Source organism: Giraffa tippelskirchi, chromosome 6, assembly GCF_054371585.1.
Source record: "Giraffa tippelskirchi isolate mGirTip1 chromosome 6, T2T-mGirTip1v1.2.pri, whole genome shotgun sequence".
NCBI lineage: Eukaryota > Metazoa > Chordata > Mammalia > Artiodactyla > Giraffidae > Giraffa > Giraffa tippelskirchi.
The window spans coordinates 139,517,393-139,536,778 of record NC_137280.1 but is presented as its reverse complement, the minus strand read 5'-3'; the positions used below and the strand labels follow the sequence as shown (position 1 = coordinate 139,536,778).

The 19,386-nt window shown below is 38.2% G+C and overlaps 1 protein-coding gene across 1 annotated transcript in view; it reads right to left on the bottom strand.

Annotated features, from left to right (window-relative positions):
- The window catches only part of LOC145510507 (uncharacterized), a 546,282-nt gene that overhangs the window by 366,540 nt on the left and 160,356 nt on the right, over positions 1-19,386 (bottom strand). The gene's annotated exons all lie outside the window — the stretch shown is intronic.

The window sequence follows — 19,386 nt, the reverse complement described above, 5'->3', positions numbered from 1 at the left end:
ACAATGGCTGCAGGTCAGTTCTCTCATGGAAGTGGGGAAGTTCAGCTAAAACAGTGTCAACATTTTTCATTTTCTGGGTTCTGTGAGGCTTCTTTCTGCCTATTACACCCTGAGAAATCACTTTATACTCGCTTCCTTGCAATGTGCTCCTGCTTTGTTGTATAAAAGCCAAAGGGAAAGTAATCTCTAAATGGGTCTGCATCCCACAGAGTATTCACTTAGATGACATTCAAATCTGTTTTTCAGGTTTTTTTGGTGCCATTACAAGAAATCATACAGTCATTACACTTCAAATCTGACAGTTCTTTCACAGCATGAAAGGCAGAAATTAGGTCCAAATGTATTTATTTAAATGCAAGGTTTCACTTACCACCAGGACATTTGTGAAGACTGAAAGATGACAGCAGATTGGGACGTCTGCATGATTGTTATTTCATGAACCCCCAACTGTGGATCGCCAAGCTCAAATATTTTAAATTCAAACAATAAGCCCGTTAAAGAGAACTTTCAACTTCTATCTCTCCCTCCAGTTATTCAAAGAATTTCATTTAATTCACTTAGCAATCACATTTCTGAATGAAAGAGAAACTTTTGCTAAGAACAGCTTCAGAAATGAATTTGAAGACAAACGATTCAATCAGGCAGCACTTAATTAATCAGATCTCAAAACTTCCATCAGAGTTGTACCTGAGAAGGAAGCACAAAATGTCAATCTTACTTGCAAAGTGTCCACTCATGTGGACACTGCTCTTGCTCCTTATTTTGTAGGGGTAGGGAGACAATTTTCCTATTAAGTATCAAAGCTCTTATAGCCCCTATATGCCTCCAATGGCAGTGGACAGAAGGGAATACATGAGCTTGATTAAGACTCAACTTTTTGTAACTCTTGCCTCCCTTTGGTGACCTCAGCACCTGAGGTTGTACCTCCCCAGGCCCTTTACACCAGGAGTCCCTGATGATCTGAGGTAGAGTTGATGCGATAGTAATAGAAATAAAGTGCCCAATAAATGCAATGCGCTCAAATCATCCCAAATCCATCTCCCTACCCTGGTTCATGGAAACACTGTCTTTCACAAAACCAGTTCCTGGTGCCAAAAAGATTGAAGACCACTGCATAGTTTACACCGTGAGTAGGAGACAGGAAGGAAGCCCTTCATTCTCAAAGTGTCCTGACTCAGGATGCCTTGCCACTATCTTTAGGGCTCAAAAGGGAAACCAACTCCTTGATCTCTCAATACTTATGCTTTCATCTACTTCCATCTGACCCAAGTCTAGCAGCATGAATTTCATTATGCATTTTACCCTGTTTATATTCTGTCATCATAAGAAGGCCCCTATTCTCAGGTCCTCCCTTCATCTGCTATCTTCCAATCCCCAAAAGTAGTGTGGATGTATGTCCCAAGTTGTCATGGATGGAGAAAAGCATATAACCATGGTTTCAGTAAATTACTGTGTAGAAATCTCAAGGACCCTCAAGACAACAAGGCTAACGTTCTATATTTCCCTACATGATTACTCTCTAACACCCCTAGACAACTACTGATTTCTCAACACATCTTACTAAAATCTTCAACACCTCCTTTCCATTCTAACACTTAGCTGATTGACCTTGGCTACTATTTCTCTGAAAAACAACAAAACAAAACAAACAAACAAACAAAAACACTGAAACCATTGGAAGATAATTTCCACAGAAAACCACCTTACTTTTCCCTCTAACTCTATCCTCATACTACAAGAACATAATCATAGCCTTTACTCTACCTCCCCTCATATTTCAGTAGAAAAATTGCTTGTATTTCTAAGGTCAATGCATTGCACTTGTGTATTAGATTCAATCTCCTCCCACCTACTCAAAGACACAACTCTGGCAATTCTTCCTTCTCACTCTAATTTCTTCCTCTCTATTGGATCAATTCCGTCAACATACAAGTATGCTATTGTATTGGTAATGTTTTTTATTTAATTGTTTGAGCCCACTGCGCTTACCAGCTACTTCTTCCCTTTACAGTAAAACTCTTAAATGTTGTCTCTACTATAGTCTCTAATTCTTCCCCTCCTATTATCCTTTAAATCTCATCAAGCTTTTAATTATTTCCCTATTGGTTAATGTCTCCCACATTCATAATTCCAAAAGTCATTTCTCAGTCATCATAAAACTTGATGTATTAGCAGCATTTGACACTAACATCCTGTTTTACTGGAAACACTGGAAGGGTTTTGTGTGAAAGATCAGAAGGTCAGGTCAGTTTGGGACAAGTAACATTTCAGATGTACATGATTAGACATCCAAGGGGAGATGTTAAGTAAGCAGTCTGGAGTTCAGCGGATGGGTCCAGGCTGGAGATCAAAACTAGGGAGTCATCATCATGTGACCCGAGATAAAAACCATGAAACTGATGAGAGCACTAAGGAAATAAGCAAAAACTCAAGCACATCTCAAGGGAAAAGGGGATAGTCAGACATCCCAGTAATCAACAGTTCAAAGACAAATAGAGATAATGGGAAAGGAGATGATGCAGAACCTTGCAGGAATGGTGAAAACTTCAGGAAGATAATCAAGGGTTAGGTGGAGAAACATTTTAATCACCAGAGATTCACAGGGGCTTGGGAAAGCAGACTGGCCACATGAGGCCCCACTTGTGTAAGAAATAGAAAGGAAGAGGAGATTATACTTCCCAAGATCTGCATGTGGTGGGGTGAATGAAGGGTAAGGAGCAAGAATTTAGGGAGTTGGATGAGATGGAGAGTGAGAAAGAGACAGAGAATAGAGAAATATGGTGATCCCTGTCCCAGAACCTCTAGGACAGGTTATCAAACTTACCAGTACACAGAATGTTCAATGTAAATGGACTTTTCAATGGAAACTGTATAAGTATCAGATTCTGTGCCTGGCCATAATGTATATCTAAGAGGGAGAAGGCCATAGGGATGCAGATCTACTGGAATAAAAGCAGCACAGTGAAGTTTTATAATCCCAGGTGGAGCTGGGTTGGGGGTAGGTCTTTGAGCTGGCCCAGATCCTGAAATGGAATGCCAACTGCAAGAAGGCTCACATGGTATACAAGTTTCATATATACTATCTTATTTAATAATCACCTGTGCTTATGGTGTTTGAACTAGTGTCCCATTTTACAGATGAAAAAAATTAATGAAGTCATATAAGTTGCTCTTGTTCCTCTGACTAATTTATGGTGTTCTGGGACTCAAATCCAAGCCTTCCAAACCACAAAAACCAATCTATGCCTTTCATTCACTATTCCTTTCTCTGATAAATGATCTTAGTAATAAAATGCAAAAAAAAATGTAGTCCACTGTTCTTATAATTCATCTCCATTATGCTGAGTATCCAGGGAATCACAGAGTTAAGGTTTTAATATTATTTATCTCAACATGTGGATGACTAAATTGCTTTCATTGTTTTATACCATAGATTAGGGAATCTTTCATTTACAATTAGTGTATTATTGACACAAATATTTTCCTTTTAAAAATAAACTAAATTGCTAAGACTCAAAAATCAAAAGAATCTATACAAATATCCCAAATTCTAGGTCATCGTGCAAAATCAGAAGGTTAGACAATACAAAACCTGCACTCCCAAAGAGCAACAATTGTCTGGAGCTGAATTTCTAACCTTTACACTGGGTATGTGTCCTTCACACACACACCTGTCCACTCACTCCCTGGAGCACCAGCAACTTCACTCTTTCATGTCCTGCCTAGTCCCTGTGAGCACCCAAATTTGTCATTCCTGCCCAGGTTCAAAACATTCCATGTCTACCTCATTCTTGCAATGAACTCAAAATACAATTCAAAATAAACACTGACCCATGTCCAAACACATAACGTGCAGACTAATCCTAGAGTCACCTAAGCAAGTATATCTTCTGCAGTAGAAATAGGATACACTAGGGTATCATCTCTTCATAGATTACTTCTTTAATTATCAAGAGAAACACAAGAAGCAGATGTAGGTTCCAATGCTGTCGCTGCCTTCTCTCAGTTACTAAAAGCAGGGGAAAACATGTTGAAGGATTTTTCTCATGTTAACTAGGAAAATACAGGCAGGCCTTTCATGAAGTGGATTGTGTCTTACCACTGGAATGACTAACAAGAGCTGTAGTTCCTAGCACTTCTCCAATATGGGAATTCCGTGGGTATGAGTACTCAACCTGAATGCCATTTATTTGCCAGACATGGAGTATATAGGCCAAAGAACCTAAGATTAGCTGGGTGCACTGTCATATTGTTTTCATTTCTATTTTGTAAGACAAATTGAGAGAGTGCCCAGATATGTGTTTAGCAAACACATATTGAAAACAAAAGAAACTTTTAACATTATTCTACTTTGGAATTTGTGTTCGACTTTTTGCAACCCTATGGACTGTAGCCCGCCATGCTCCTCTGTCTATGGGGATTCTCCAGGCAAGAATACTGGACGGGGTTGTCATTTCCTTCTCCAGGGGATCTTTCAGATCCAGGGAGTGAACCAACATCTCCTACGGCTCCTGCATTGCAGGTGGATTCTTTACCACTGAGCCACCAGGGAAGTCCTTATTGCACTTATAGTCATCATCAATAGCAGGATGAAAAAAAGGGGACATGAGAACTATTTTTGCAAAACTGGAGTATAGGCAGTTTAATAAGGCCAGCTTCTTATTTAACAAAGAAAAAGAAATGAGGCCCTAGGATAGACATTTACTAGCCAAGACCACTCAGCTCTTTAAGACAGAGCTCAAAAGTTCTATTTCACTTTTGGCCACAAGGAACAAGCCCAAGGACAATCTTGGGCTGAGTGAGTGGTGACCAAAATAAGAAACATACAAGGGAAATGAAAAAAAACTGAACTGGGCTTCCAGAACAGAAGGCTCCAAATACTGGTTTTATATCCAGTCTATTTAGGTACATCAGCAGTATAGGTTTGAAAACCTTTGCTCTTTAATACTATCCTCCACATATTGACCTTTCTCTTTTCTCTTCCAGCTTGAGTCTTAATCCTCCGCAGGATTTTTGTTATTTGGGGGGATATCTAACAACCATTTTTATCTGCTTTTGGGACATCCCAATCTTTTTGGAAATTCTACTCCTGTGTGGTGGGCAGACTCAGTGAGCCTGATAATCAGGTTGTTCTGCCAGTGGGATGGATATATGACCTGGGTTAGGCCAACTGGATTCTTTTGCTACCATCAGCACCACCCCAGATGATAAGTCTTGAGCTGAGTGATGCAAAAATGGGAAACCATAGGTTGGAGCTCATTCCTATCCACAGTGAAGACAGCCTTGGTAAGACCATTTGTTCTTGCTCTTCCATGGCTATTCCACAGCTTCCTTGTGTTCTTTCCTCTTCTGAGCATGGTTCGCCATCCTTTTATTCTGTGAACTTTTATTGGGTTGGCCAAGAAGTTTGGGTTTTTCTATAAAATCTTAAAACTTTTTGGCCAATCCAATACAGCCATGCAACAAATCATTTGTCTCTTTAAGCTTGGCCATACCAGCTTTCCTGAATCCAAAGAACTTACATCAAAAAATCTCTGTTGGGTATTTGTCTGCCTCTATAGAGCTTCTGTTCACTCCTGGCATTTGCTCTCTGGTAGCTTTAGCTTGCCCATGGCTCATCATGGTGTTCCAAGCCTCACTATGTAGCCATGACTAGGAAAACTTAATGTAAGCAAGGGGGAGTAGTTCTTAAACATGCCTTTCCATCTAGGTCATCCATGAATCCAAAGTGAGGAGTTGGGGCCTGTGAATATGCATTTTCACTAGAATTCTAATCGATTCTGATATAAGTTGTCCCTAAAATATGCTGCTCTGTATCAAAAATACTCAACATTTGTTCCCAACTGGCTGAATGCCTTCTTCTATCCATATTTCTTTGCTCAGGTTGAAACTGTACAAGTCTCTGTATCCCCATCTATTGAAGTAAAATGCTGATTCAAGAATTAATGACTGGGAAACATGAAGATGTAGAGACAAAGAATAGCTGTTGGGATGGGGAACTGGCAAAAATTTAGTCTATAATTCTGCCACACAGCAGAATCAGCAAACTCACAGTTTCCTTAAAGTATAAAGGCCTGTCCCACACTCCCAAGTTGTTTTTACAGGAAGCAGACCCCTCTCCATTGAAAACTGCTGACCACAAGAAAACAGATCCTAGACTGGTTTGAAACCATAGGCTGATGATACTTGAAACTTCACCTTGATGCCAACCAACCTAAGAACTGTCCAGGAGCTAATCACACCTTGCTCCTTGAATACTATAAGACTCCTCACTACCCCCTCCAGAGTGGGTCACACAGTTTTGAGGGCATTATCCTGCTATGGCCCCCTTCTCCTGGAAAAGCAATAAAAGCTACCCTTTTCTACTTCATCTAAAACTCTGTCTGCATGTCTGTATTCAGCACCAGTGAACAGAGGCTAAGTTTCAGCAACAATGTTTGTGAGAAAGAAGGTCTGTTGGGCGCAGTTCTCTTCACCTGCCAGGTCCATCCAGTCTGTAGAATGGTTCAGGTGACCACTCTCTCTGTGCAGTGACCATGAGACTTTGCAAGAGTTAAAGAATGGTCAATCAGTTCATACCAAGCCATCCCTAAAGTAGAGTCTGTGGTGTGGTTTTCTTCACCAGAGGCTATGAGTGACAGGCAATGCATGTGATGCTACAAGATACCTGAGTAACAAAGCAGGTTCCTGACTACCTTGCCAGCATGCCTTCCACGCACCATTTAGAAAGTCTTTCTGACTTGGCTCATCCTTTGAAAATATGATCCAAGATTTAATGAAATGTGTTTAAATTAACAATTCTCCTATCTAGGAGGTACAGACCTCTAATAAATAATTGGAAGGCCGATTACTTACGTATCCGTATTCTCTTGTTAATCACTTTAATTACCACCTTCTGAATCTTCTATGCAGCAAAAACTCAAAGAAGTCTTTCTCTCCAGAGAATGATAACACTTTCCTGTGAAGCCCTAAACTTCTTTATAGAAAACTAGGTCTTAGAGTACTAGGGTAAGTCTCATTTTTACAGAAACGTATGATCCAAAATGTCCAAACTTCCAAAAATTATAAATGAGAAAGGAACCATACTTATTTTTGAAAATAAGACCAAAAAGTATCTACCTTGGGAGTTTACCTAAACAGTCTCTCTGTAGGTAAGTTTATTTTCTAGCTTCTTTTTGTATTCAGTGCTTACAGAGGCCTAACATGGGCCAAGTACTCAGCTAGGAACACCAGAGGTCTCAGATAAGTTCCTTGCCTTCAAGGAACTGAGAGCTTAGTAGTGGAGACAGATAAGAAAAAAGCATAAGAAACACACATGTGAATTAATGTAAATAAGTATGAACACAGTGTTATGAGATTAAAGAAACCAATCATTCTGTGATGAGAGGAGTTGAGAAAGAGAAAAGACAGGGGACTGAACAGAGTTTGAGAGAACCAGCAAGGTAACCAGAGCAGGAGAGTAGAGGCTGGTTAAAATAGACTCAAGATTCTGTACAAAGGTATAGACATGAAATGAAGAATCCAGGGTAAGACTGGACAATAAGAGGAGAACTGGGAAGATTTGTTGTGAAGTACTGATATGCTAATGGAAAGCTAATGAAAACTTGTGATCTATTGAATGTTTTCAAAAAATAATTTTAAGAGGAGGGGAGCAGATGGACTGAAGGGACAAGCTGGGGCAGAGGGATCGGATAGAAAATTGCCTTTGGATCACAAGAGAAATCTGCAGGAACCAGGACGGAGAGGAAGGAACTAGTCAAGAGCTATTTCAGAGACACAATGGACTGAATTTGCTTACAGAGGCTCAAAGTTATTAGTAGCATGAGTTTTGGGGTCAAGTGAAGTTGAATATAAACTGGGGCTCTGCCACCCACTAAATGTCGAACATTATACTGGTTATCTTATCTCTCTGAGTTTCACTTTCCTCAACTTTAAAATGAAGATCGTGTTATCGAGAGGATTAAATAAGCTAATGGTGTAAAGCACTTAGTATAAATTAAAGCCTAGCATATAATAAACGCTTAACATTCACTGAATGCTGCTATTATGACTATCATTATTATTACAAATATTCTAATGAATAATTGATGGAGAGAGATAGCAGAGAAGGTCATTGGAAATCACTATCAAGCTTGAAAGTCTGGTAAATGATAATGCCATTAATGACAAAGGCAATGACTATAACAGTGAACATTTACTGAGAGTTTAACATATGCCAGGCAGTGTTTTCAGAGGTTCGCACACACAATCTCCTTTAATCCTTATAAGAATCCCTGATATTATTATTTGCCCTTTACAGAGGCAAAAACTGAGGTACAGAAAGTTGAATAGCTTGAGTAACACAGCCAATAAGTATAGGAACATAGAAACTTTGGTTTAAGAGCCTACATGTGCACAGAGAAGACAAGGGATGTTCTGGGATAGGTAAAGGGACCTTGGTGAGGGAAGAGAGATATCATTAGCTAGTTGGAGTTTAACAAGCTCAGAGACACTGACATGGAAAAACGTAGTAATAAAGTTGGAAATGAAGGTATGTTCATAAATCATTTTTCTACTCAAAAGAAAGACCAAGGAACAGAGAACCTGAGATAGCAAAGCATGAAGAGCTACTGCTAGCAGAAGATTAATCAGAAAGGCAGAAGGGCCTCAAAAACAACTTTGCAAGGCAAAGAGAAAATACAACCGGAATAATGCAAGCTCGATTTCCATGCAAACTTCTCAGGAAGCAATCCACGTGTGAAGGAGAGAGGCATCTGTATTACTCCATTCTCCCAACATTTACATCCCCAATGTCAGCCGTGAAAATCACACGGCTAGTGTTGTTCCTTGAACAGCTCTGTCTCAATGAAACAAAAGGGAAACCAGGATTTTTCCTCTTGGGGCTGCTCATCAGGAGGTTTCAGATGGCAGAGAAAGGAAGAATGTGGCTTTCCTGCCAAGGACTTCACCAGGGGCGCCTGGGAAATCCACAGCCAGCATGCCCCATCTGGTTCTGAATGACAAAGCTCACTTGGCAGTTACTTCTGAGGGGAACAGCCTGCATCAGTTAACCCTCCTAGTGAGCGCTCCCTGATAGAGCATTCACAGAAGACTGCAGGGAAGGTGGAGTCTCCACTGCTAGTCTGGAAGCTTGCCTGAGAAATCTTTCCTCATCCTAAACTTGTCACTATTCTTGAATACCTGAGCTTTTTCCTTCCATCTTCAGCATAAGAGCATCCTTTTTAACTACCCCAGGGTTTATGGAATGTTTTCCTCTAGAGAACATAACACCTGGGTAACCTACCTGACCTATGACTTACATCCCTGTTCTAAGGCTGCATATAAACACACACAACCCTCACCCCTACACAGACACCTCTGCAGTCAAGTTTATGCCAAATGAACCTAACCCTCATTTTGATTGGACAAGGGATAGACACATGACTCAGAGTCCACCAGTGAGATTCTCTCCTCTGGACATTTACAAGCTCTGGATGGTTTGAGCTAATATCATCAAGGGGCAAAGACCACCATTTGGGGAGTCTCTTTTTGCTGTAGAAAGATTGATGCAAAAAGCAGACACACAGGGAATACCCCAGATCTTCCTTCCAGTCCCTTCCAAGGCCTAGATGAACTTACTGCTTTAAAATGTTATGAAATAACCCTGTTTTTCCAATGAATTACCTTTTTAGGATTAGTTAGAATCAGGATCTGTTTCTTGTAACCTAAACAATCTCCACTAAGATATACAATAAAGAAAATTATATAAATGCAAATGTTGCTGGAAATTTCACTCTCCAGACACCCAAGATAAGGCAGAAATGAGCCCTTTCTCTCTGTAATATATTTTTGAGCAAAAACAACAATGATGATGATAAACAGAGTTGCTTATAGCTTTCACTTTTCAAAGTGTGTGTATTAGTTTATGTTATTTAATCAAGGCTGTTGGTATGGCATTTCAGTCTTTGCTAGTAGGGACTGAAACTAAAGCACAGAAAAATACCCTCATTCAGCCTAATTTATCTGCATTCCTAGACCTTCCATGTAGTCATGTTGGAAATTTACTGGTTTGAAACTTTGTAGTGTTATTTGAAATCGATATTTGGGATGGATGGATCACTGATTAGGAAAGCCTCATCACCACTTGATCTTTTCTTTTTTAACAGTAATGTAGCTCAATTCCTTTGAACCTACTTACAGTGAAAATAACACATTCAACATTTCCTTTTGGAGAATGGATGTTCATGTTTGCAAACCTCAAGTTGACATTTAATATGCAAGATTACTGCTGGACAAATTTCAAAGTATGAAAGATGAGCATTCTGCTCATAATACACCTTCAAGAGCATAAGAATGTATGCATATTATCACTATTTTTTTTAACTTTGCTGTATCTCCTAACTCAAAAAATCTGTTGTGTTTTTAAGTAGTTTCTCTCCACCTACTAACTGCTCTTCCCATTTCCTGTCTAACTTCTCCGGGCTTTCAAAGCCCTGACTTTTGATGCTTGCTTATGTTTCAACAGATAGCATTAACATCCATTTGGCTATACGAGGCTGGGAACTCGTTGAAAATAGGGAATTTATCTTCTGTCTCTGCATTCTCAGCACCAAATACATAAGCAATTTTTAACTATTTGCTGGATGTTAAAAAGTGAGCATGCAGCTCAGGGACAAAGAGCATATGGCTTTAGACTTCGTGGGTATCAATTCATGTTTATTAATGAAGTGCATACCCTTTCACTCATGACACACATTTATGCTAAATATTATGGGGAGGAGAAAGTCGAGGAGAAAGCATAAAACATTATTCTTTCTTTGATGAAGATTACAGACAGAGTATTTATATAAAACTCATCACTATTTCTTTAGCTTTACTGAGCTGTGATTGACAAATAAAAAATGTATATATTTAAGGTGTACAATATATTTTGATAAACATCTATGCTGTGAAATGATTACCACCATCAAGCTAATCAGCATTTTCACTTCATACAGTTATTCCTGTGTGTGTGTGTGTGTGTGTGTGTGTGTGTGTGGTGAGAACACTTATGATTTACTATCTTAGCAGATCCCAAGCACACATTACTATTCACAATAGTCACCACAGTGTACATTCACAATAGCCACCACACTGTAAAAGAACTTATTCATCTTATAAATTAAAGCCTGTACCCTTGGAAACATGTCATGGCTACTGTCATAATCATCATCATCAACCTATTTATTAATCATTTATTATATATCAAGCATTCTGTTGAGTTCTTAACATGCATTATTTAATTATCACAAGCCCTTATGAGGGAAGTGTTATTACTAATAACTGAGCCTCACAAAGTTTTAAGCCATTTGCTCAAGATGACAGCTAGAACATAACTTTGAACTCAAATTTGCCTATCTCTGAAGTTAATACCTAACTCCATGCCAGAAAGAACTATACCATCTTTAAGGGTATAAGGAATACAGAGAAGAGACATGGGATGAGGCAAGACTTAAAAAAAAAAAAAAACCTCTTGATAGATCTCAGAATATACTAACCTGAGCATCCTTATTTGGACATGGGCATGTATTATAAAACTGCAGAACTTCTAAATAGTCTCTCTGAAGAAAAGCCCTTAAGTAATGGTACAAAACAGTTTCTATAGAAGTTGAAAGCTTGATGATGAGCCAAATTTACTGCTGAAGGTTAAATTGGAAGGCTCCCAGGCATCATGGCAGAGGATGGGGCAGGCCCTGTGTGGGATTTATCGGTCCTGAGGAGAGCAGCAGCCCCAGCACCACTAATCAGGTCATACATCAGTAGAGTGATTACTGTTGACTCTTCTCGACACACAGAAAGACAAACAAGTTGTTTGAAAGTAAACAAAAGCAGAGTCTCTCAAGCTCCTTCATCTAGCACAGGAAAGCTATGAAGCACCTTGGTAAAGGATTCATCATCTTTAGGTGTCACCTAGGTCATAACAGAGGTGTTAAGTTCCGTGCAAGATGGCTTATATCAGAGATACAAAACGAAGAAGCCAGGAAGAATACGGCAATAACAATCTCCAAAAAAACGATTAGTGAGAGTGAATTCCCTTTATGGGCACATTTACATAAACAATGTGATTTGAAAGAGCTCTGAACTGAGAGTCAAATCTGAATTCTACTCTCGGTTCTGCCATTAATTATCCCATAGGATTTTGTTGAAATGCTCTGAGCCTTCATCTCCCTATTTATCAAACAAGTGGTTGGCTGATGAACCCTTTAGTTCTTAATGTTTTAAACTGGCATTGATTACAGGTGGAAACATCATTTATGGAAATTGTCTAGATTGACATTCAGTAAGTTAGTCAGACAAAGACAAATATCACAACACTTTTATGTGGAATCTAGTAAAAGAGTACAAATGAACTTATCCACAAAACAGAAATAGAGTTACAGATGTAGAAAACAAACTTAGGGTTACCACAGAGTAAGTGGGGAGAGGGCTAAATTGGAAGATCGGTACTGACATATACACACTACTATATACAAAATAGATAACAAATAAGGACCTGCTATGTAGCAGAGGGAACTCGACTCAATGCTCAGTAACGGTCTATATGGGAAAATAATCTAAAAAAAGTGGATATATGTATATGGATAATTGATTCACTTTGCTGTTCACCTGAAACTAACACAACCTTGCAAATCAACTATACTCCAATAATTTTTTTTAATATTATTTAAAAAAAGAAAGGACATGTGGGTTGTAGTCTGATTGCCCAGATGAAAAATTCCCTTCTCCTCTCCAAGCCTTAGTTTCCCTGTCTGTAAAATAAAAACATTGGATTTAAAGGTCTCCAAAGATTCTTTTAGCTATAGAGGTCTTAAAATCTCTGTTTTCTTAATCTTACAATACTAATTTTAGAAAATAACACAGGTAATCATTTTGCCTCTAAGAGGAAGGAATATTTTCAGCTCACCCAGGAGTCAAATGCGAGTAAAATTCTGAAATAAAAACAACAGAAGGATAGATTAGACTCTGACAATACTAACAATCTATGTTCTTATCCGTGGGGGAAATGTAGGGGCTGGATTTTTACAGGCAGAAACAGAAAGAACATTTACAAAACTTTCCTTGTGAGAATACAAATGCAAATGCAGGTTTGCTGGCTGAAGTTCAGCTGAGTAGAGTCACAAGGTCAGATATGCTGGTAAAATTGTGTGGGTGCAAACTCAGGCATAACAACAATGTAAATCATAACATTTCTTTATCTCAGCATCTTGTCTTCCTTAACATGGTGCCTTGAAAATAGCATGTGTGTGTGTATTAATGTGTTTAAAGCATACCTAGATATCTCTGACTGACAGGTTTTGGCAGTGCTCTGTGACACATGCCAAAGGAGATATGTGTTAAAGGATCAAAGTGAATTTTCAAACAGCCTATTAAGTAGCAGAATTCAAGACTGATGTACATATCGCCATCTCCACACCTGTAGGGAACTCCATCCACTCAATAGAGAAGTCAGAGTACCTGCTATTAAGACAATTCAAATTTTAAGAATATTCCTTCTGAGCATTTTGAAAGCAATGGTATCATTGGAAACTTGAGAGATACTAAAATTTATGGAGATTTCGATAGGCCAGCTATGCAGGATGCTAAGTACTTTTGAGGCAGGAGATAGATGGGCCCCTCTAGGGTAAGCAGCTGGTATTCATTCCCTGTGGATAGAAACTCCAAAATATCAATAGGAGGACAATCTGAGAGCGGAAGGTAGGCCCCACACAGATAAAAGACATCACATATTTTTCATTCTGGAAGTCAAGAAGATGTTTCCAACTAGAAAGCTCCTTGGAGGTCAAAAGGAAAGTGATGCTAAGTTAACCATTGGCCTTTTCACTAGGATCCATCTTGGCTGAGAGATACACTCCCACATGTGGGAAGATCCCGAGACGTATTGAATATGGATTCAGAATCAGGAGATAAAAACACCTGGCCAAAGGGAAGCTGAATGAAACGCCCCATAAAAGTGCTTCAGACTCCACAAGGGCGTGACTATCTCTGAACCCACCCATGTATCTACACATGTACTGTATTCTTTCTCCTAATAAACACTTTACTTGTTTCACTGCTTTTCATCTTTGTAGGAATTCTTTTCTGCAAAGCTGAAGGGTCAGGGCCTTGTCACTGACCACTGGTCTAACAGCTAGGATTTGGTTCGCTCACTGCCGAGACTTGGACTCAGTCTCTGGCCAGAGAACCAAAACTCTGCTTCAAGCCACTGAAGGATAAGGCCACCCAAGATCACTTTCTAGGGATGTTCTCATTAAATCCTCACAACCACCTATGGAGGAAATATGAACTTGCAACCATCTACAGGGTTAGGTTCTTTGCCCCAGTCACATGTATAATCAGCAGAAACACTGGCTTCTGAACTGAGGTGCAGCTAATTTCAGAGCACCTAGATCTTTCATAGCTGCTAGTCTATTGGTGTTCCTATACTTCTGCTACTCACGTGCTATACAAACATGGAGGTGTTATGCAAAACTCCCCAGTTCAGCTTTTCCTGCTAAAAAGGGAGAACAAATACAATAATAAAATCTTTGTGTTTTTTACTATCAAAGACAACATAAAATATAAACATTTAAATTAAATCAAACTCTGCAACGCCTATGAAAATAGAGGCAAGCCAGTTTCCATTTTCATGCCTGAGTTTTCCAATCCATCAGTTTGTTAAAACAAATGTTTGATTTTACAGAGATGTGTTGAGGATGACTTTTTTTAATGTAAAAATTCCCTGGAAAATTGAAAAGCTATGCACAATTTGTTTCACTATTTTCATCATCATTTGAACATAATAAAATAAAATATAGTTCTTGGAAAAGAAAAAAAAATTCCTATACTTCCTATATTTTTCTTTAAAAATATCTTCCTTTAAAACTGTATCTCATATGCTGAAAGACTTTAGAAGCCTGAAAGATTACTTTGCAAGAGACATGTGCATCCAAATGAAATTCTGTGATTATTCAATTGTTCTAATCACCCATCTTGGAGGTGTAAATTTGGAGAAGGCAACACTATCAACAGAAGTTGTCAAGAATATTTTCAATTAGCATCATTTTGACCCTGTCAATGGTACAAGCATCGATGCTCAATTCACAAAGTAGTGAGCATTAGCAACCATTAGCACCAGCCTCCCAGATGGGAAGCATGAAGAATCTGGCTACACAAGAGAGAAATCACTCTGTACAAAATGAGAAGTTGACGCTTTTAGAAATACAATTTGCTGTTTGACATATTTCATTAACTATGCACCACATCAATGAGCTTTAAATTTGAAGTTTATACATAACAGGGAAGTTGATCTTTAGAATGGAAAAAAAATGTCTAGATTTTGTCTAAAACTCAAATAATTTCTAGAGCAAGAAGGAAAAGATTGGCCGTTCAATCTAGCTAGCCTCCAGTACCAAATACTTGGAAAAAGCATTTGATAAGTCCTAAGTCTTGCAAATGTGGTACCTGATGGCAGTTATTTCCTTTTGAGTACTGACTGTGTTTTGGCTCTGTTGTATGAAAAGTAAAATTTACCAATCTTAAAAACTAGCTATAAAACTGCAAGGAAGGAAATGGAAACCCACTGCAGTATTTCTGCCTGGGAAAGCCCATGCAGGAGGAGGCTGGCGGGCAACAGTCCACGGGGTCGCAAAAATGTCAGACATGACTTAGCAACTAAACAACAATAAAACTGCAAAATATATTTGTTAGTGGTCATGAATAATCCAAAATCAAGTCAAACTAGCTAGAACTAACAAAAATTCACATGTTGTTCAGCTTAATATATAAAATGAGACTGAGTTCTGAACTTGCTTCTTGTCTCCCCAAATGTAAAAGAGTCCAGTTTTATTTTTAATTTTTCTTTTTTCGTCACACTGTGCAGCATGCAGGATCTTAGCTCCCTGATCAGAGACCAAATCTGCACCCTCCTCTCCAAGGGAAGTGAAGCAGCTTAACCACTGGGCTACCATGTAAGTCCCCAGAGTCCAGATGTATATGTATATATATATGTATGTATGTGTGTATATATATATATATATATATATATAGTCATGTGAGTATATATACAGTCATGTGACTCTATTAATTCTGTTTGATCTGAAAATAGCACCCACAATGTTATAAGGGTTAACAAGAATCTGAGAATCTCAGTTCTATGCAACATTGTGACAAATACCATTGCCTGGCAAATTTAACAGTCACTTCTCCCTTTCTTTTGCGCTAAGAGAATCCTAACTTGTTTATCTTCCTCCAGATGGAAACATCCTTCAGGGATGCTAGATCACTGGCTAGCTTCAGGGGAAATCTTGATTATTCTAATCCAGGCAGAGTGGTTTTATTTTCCCTGCAAAAAAATTGCTTTAGGCATGGACTTGTGATAAAATTTGACCAGAGAAATTTAAAGCAACATCTGTTTGGGGACTACCAGAAATACCTTCCCATTTTAATAAAGGCAAAAAATCAGATGTTACAGTTTTCTAACTGGTCACTGTTTTTTGGTTGTGATGCTTTGAATTGCTTTGAACTTGGCAGCCCACATAAGAGAACAGGAAAATGGGGTGGGGTGGGGTGGGGAACAATGAGGTCCATGACAAGTCACTAAACTGATGAATCAACTGACTTTGCAATCTATCTCAAGACTTCTTATAGGATGAAATAATAAATACTGTCATTTTTTTCTGTTACTTGCAGCCCAAAGCACCCTAACTACTTTATATGTCTACCCCTAGACTAAAAATTCCAGTTCTATCATAAGACCACTGATGAACATATAGTCTTAAAATAATTCAGTCACCCACACTAACAGCTTGCCCTGTATTACATAGTTGGGGAAACAATTTTGTATCATAAGAGATACAGTGCTTTTGGCAATTTTATCACGTCTACTAAATAAAAGGTGATGCTTATTAAAATATGTATCAGGAAAGACAAATGGTACCAGAAAGAGTTTGCTCTTAACATTTAAGTCCTACATAATAACCCTTTTGTATAGTCATAAAGAATATTATATTCAAGGCTCTGAGAAGTCTCTAAGACTTCAATAAAACAAGATTAACTTTATAGGACTTAATCAGGGGTTTGTTTCCCAAGCTTTCTTCCATAGAATCCCTTTTTCTTTAAACATATTAGTTGATCCAGTGGAATAAATACTTACCAAAAGAACTTTGAGAAGAACTGTGTGCTTGCTTGGGCTTAGTTGCAACTGACTCTCTGTGATCCCATGGGTTGGGGCCCACCAGGCTCCTCTGTTCATGGAATTATCCAGCAAGAATACTGGAGTGGGTTGTTACTTCTTCCTCCAGGAGATCTTCCTGACCCACGGATTGAACCGGAGTCTCCAGTATCTCCTGCACTGCAGGTGGATTCTTTACCCACTTAGCCAAGCATTAATTTACAGTAAAAATTTTGACTTCAATACAACAGAAGACAATATATCAAAAATTTTCACCATTTAAGCCTTCCTAGTTGTAATAAATGTTTTTAAATGAGAATAACTAACAATTATGAAATGCTTAATCTGCATGGTGCACTGTCAGAGCCACTTTAACTCATGAATTGCAGACACTCAGTCACAGAACCTCATTTAACCCATGAAGAAAAAGAGGCACAGAAAGACAAAAAACCCTATTATGCTCTGACTTAAATCACTCATACTCTTCACAGTGCCAGAAAAGGAAAAACTTTATCTTACACTTAACATTTTTGAGCAAAAAAACCCTATCAGAATAACATGTGGGAATTCAGTGTCAACTAGCATCTGAAAACCTGGGCTGATGGCTCCAGGATGCAGAGATGTTGATATGATCTGAAGATACTTCTAATTAAAAACACAGTTGGATTTAACTTAATCCTGACACAAATAGCTACAGTCTTCCTCTTAGCAGCATTTGCATTTGTAGAAATCCTTTGGAATTGTTTAGGCTTTAATTTTTTAAAACCCGTAAGACCTTGGCACATCTTTCATGAGTAAAAGGAAAGACAGCTGAAGTTTAAAAGGTTTTTGAGCATCTCAACACAGTATGTTTCCTGAAGATTGGGGAAGTATTCCAAAATGCTGAGTATAAAGTGGGCATAAAAATAAACATTTGTCAGTTGGCTTCTACTGCTCGATGTTTTTCATTAGTCTAACTAGTACATCCTTTGCCTAAGAAACACATCTTAGTTAAGTACAGTGAAGATCACCAAATAAAAGTAGAATATCTATGTCCTTACATTGCATTAAAGTATTTTAATATCCTCTTGTCATCTGACTAGCAATCAAGTGATAAAATGTTTTTTAATACCCTAAGTAAACCTACAAAGACAAACACCATGAGTGTGATCAAACCATAAGTACACTTGCCCATGCATGTATATTAACAGAAATAGAGATCATCAAGCAAGCAAGAAAGTTAAGTTTTAGATGAATAAATTATAATTTTAACTCTTAAAAACAAATATATAAATTTTCTTCTAAGGTCAAAAGGCTTGGGTTGAGTGTATTATGCTTCAAAAAAATTCTAACGTTCTCCTTCACACAAAATATTGTATTAAGATATTTGAGAAAGAAGGTAAATAATACATAAATATAAAATCACCTCCATTTATGCTTTTTTCTTTCCCACGTGTTTTGCATCTTTTTTATTTTTAAAAAGTGTGATACTGTTGCTAAAATGGGAAGATATACAAATGTTCTTGTACTGATGTCATTCTAAATGTAGAGGGAGATGTTTTGAAACTTCTCAAAACATCTTTCAAAAGGAAGCTGGAGACTGGGTAGGGGTAAAAGTCATCAGACCCAACTGGTAGATAATGTCTGATATGTCTTCAATTTTTATTTGCTTATCCTCAAAATGTTAAAATAATGTGCATTCCTTCATAGCACATCTCTACAGTCCTAGCAGGCCCCCTGAAGTATTGTCAGTTTATCACACAAGTGTTGCTCACAGAAGTGAGTATGGAGATTATGTCCACTTCTCGGAAGGTTATGCCAGAACTACCACAGGACCACCAGACAGCCTTGCTTCTGGGTTGGACAGCTGCCATTACAGCTTTGAAGAGAAAGGGAAAAAAAGCCACAACAACTTAAAAAAAAAAAAAAAAGGCAAAGCCATCTTGAAAATCTTAATTCTGGTTACAAATAATACACTGGCTTCTGAGAATACAGAAACACCTTTAAATGACTGCACCCTGATGGAAGGCAGATGGAGGCCTATAGAAGTAGCATAAGTTTTGCAAGAGTCTTTAAGAGCAAATGAACCAGGTCATGTTTGAGATACGTTTCCCAAGTAAAATGCTCTGCAAAGGGTTCATTTCTGTCATCCTTATTTATATCATTTTTTTTAAAGATCTGTTGAGTTATAATTGACATACATTGAACAGCATATATTTCAAGGGTATGGTTTGATAATT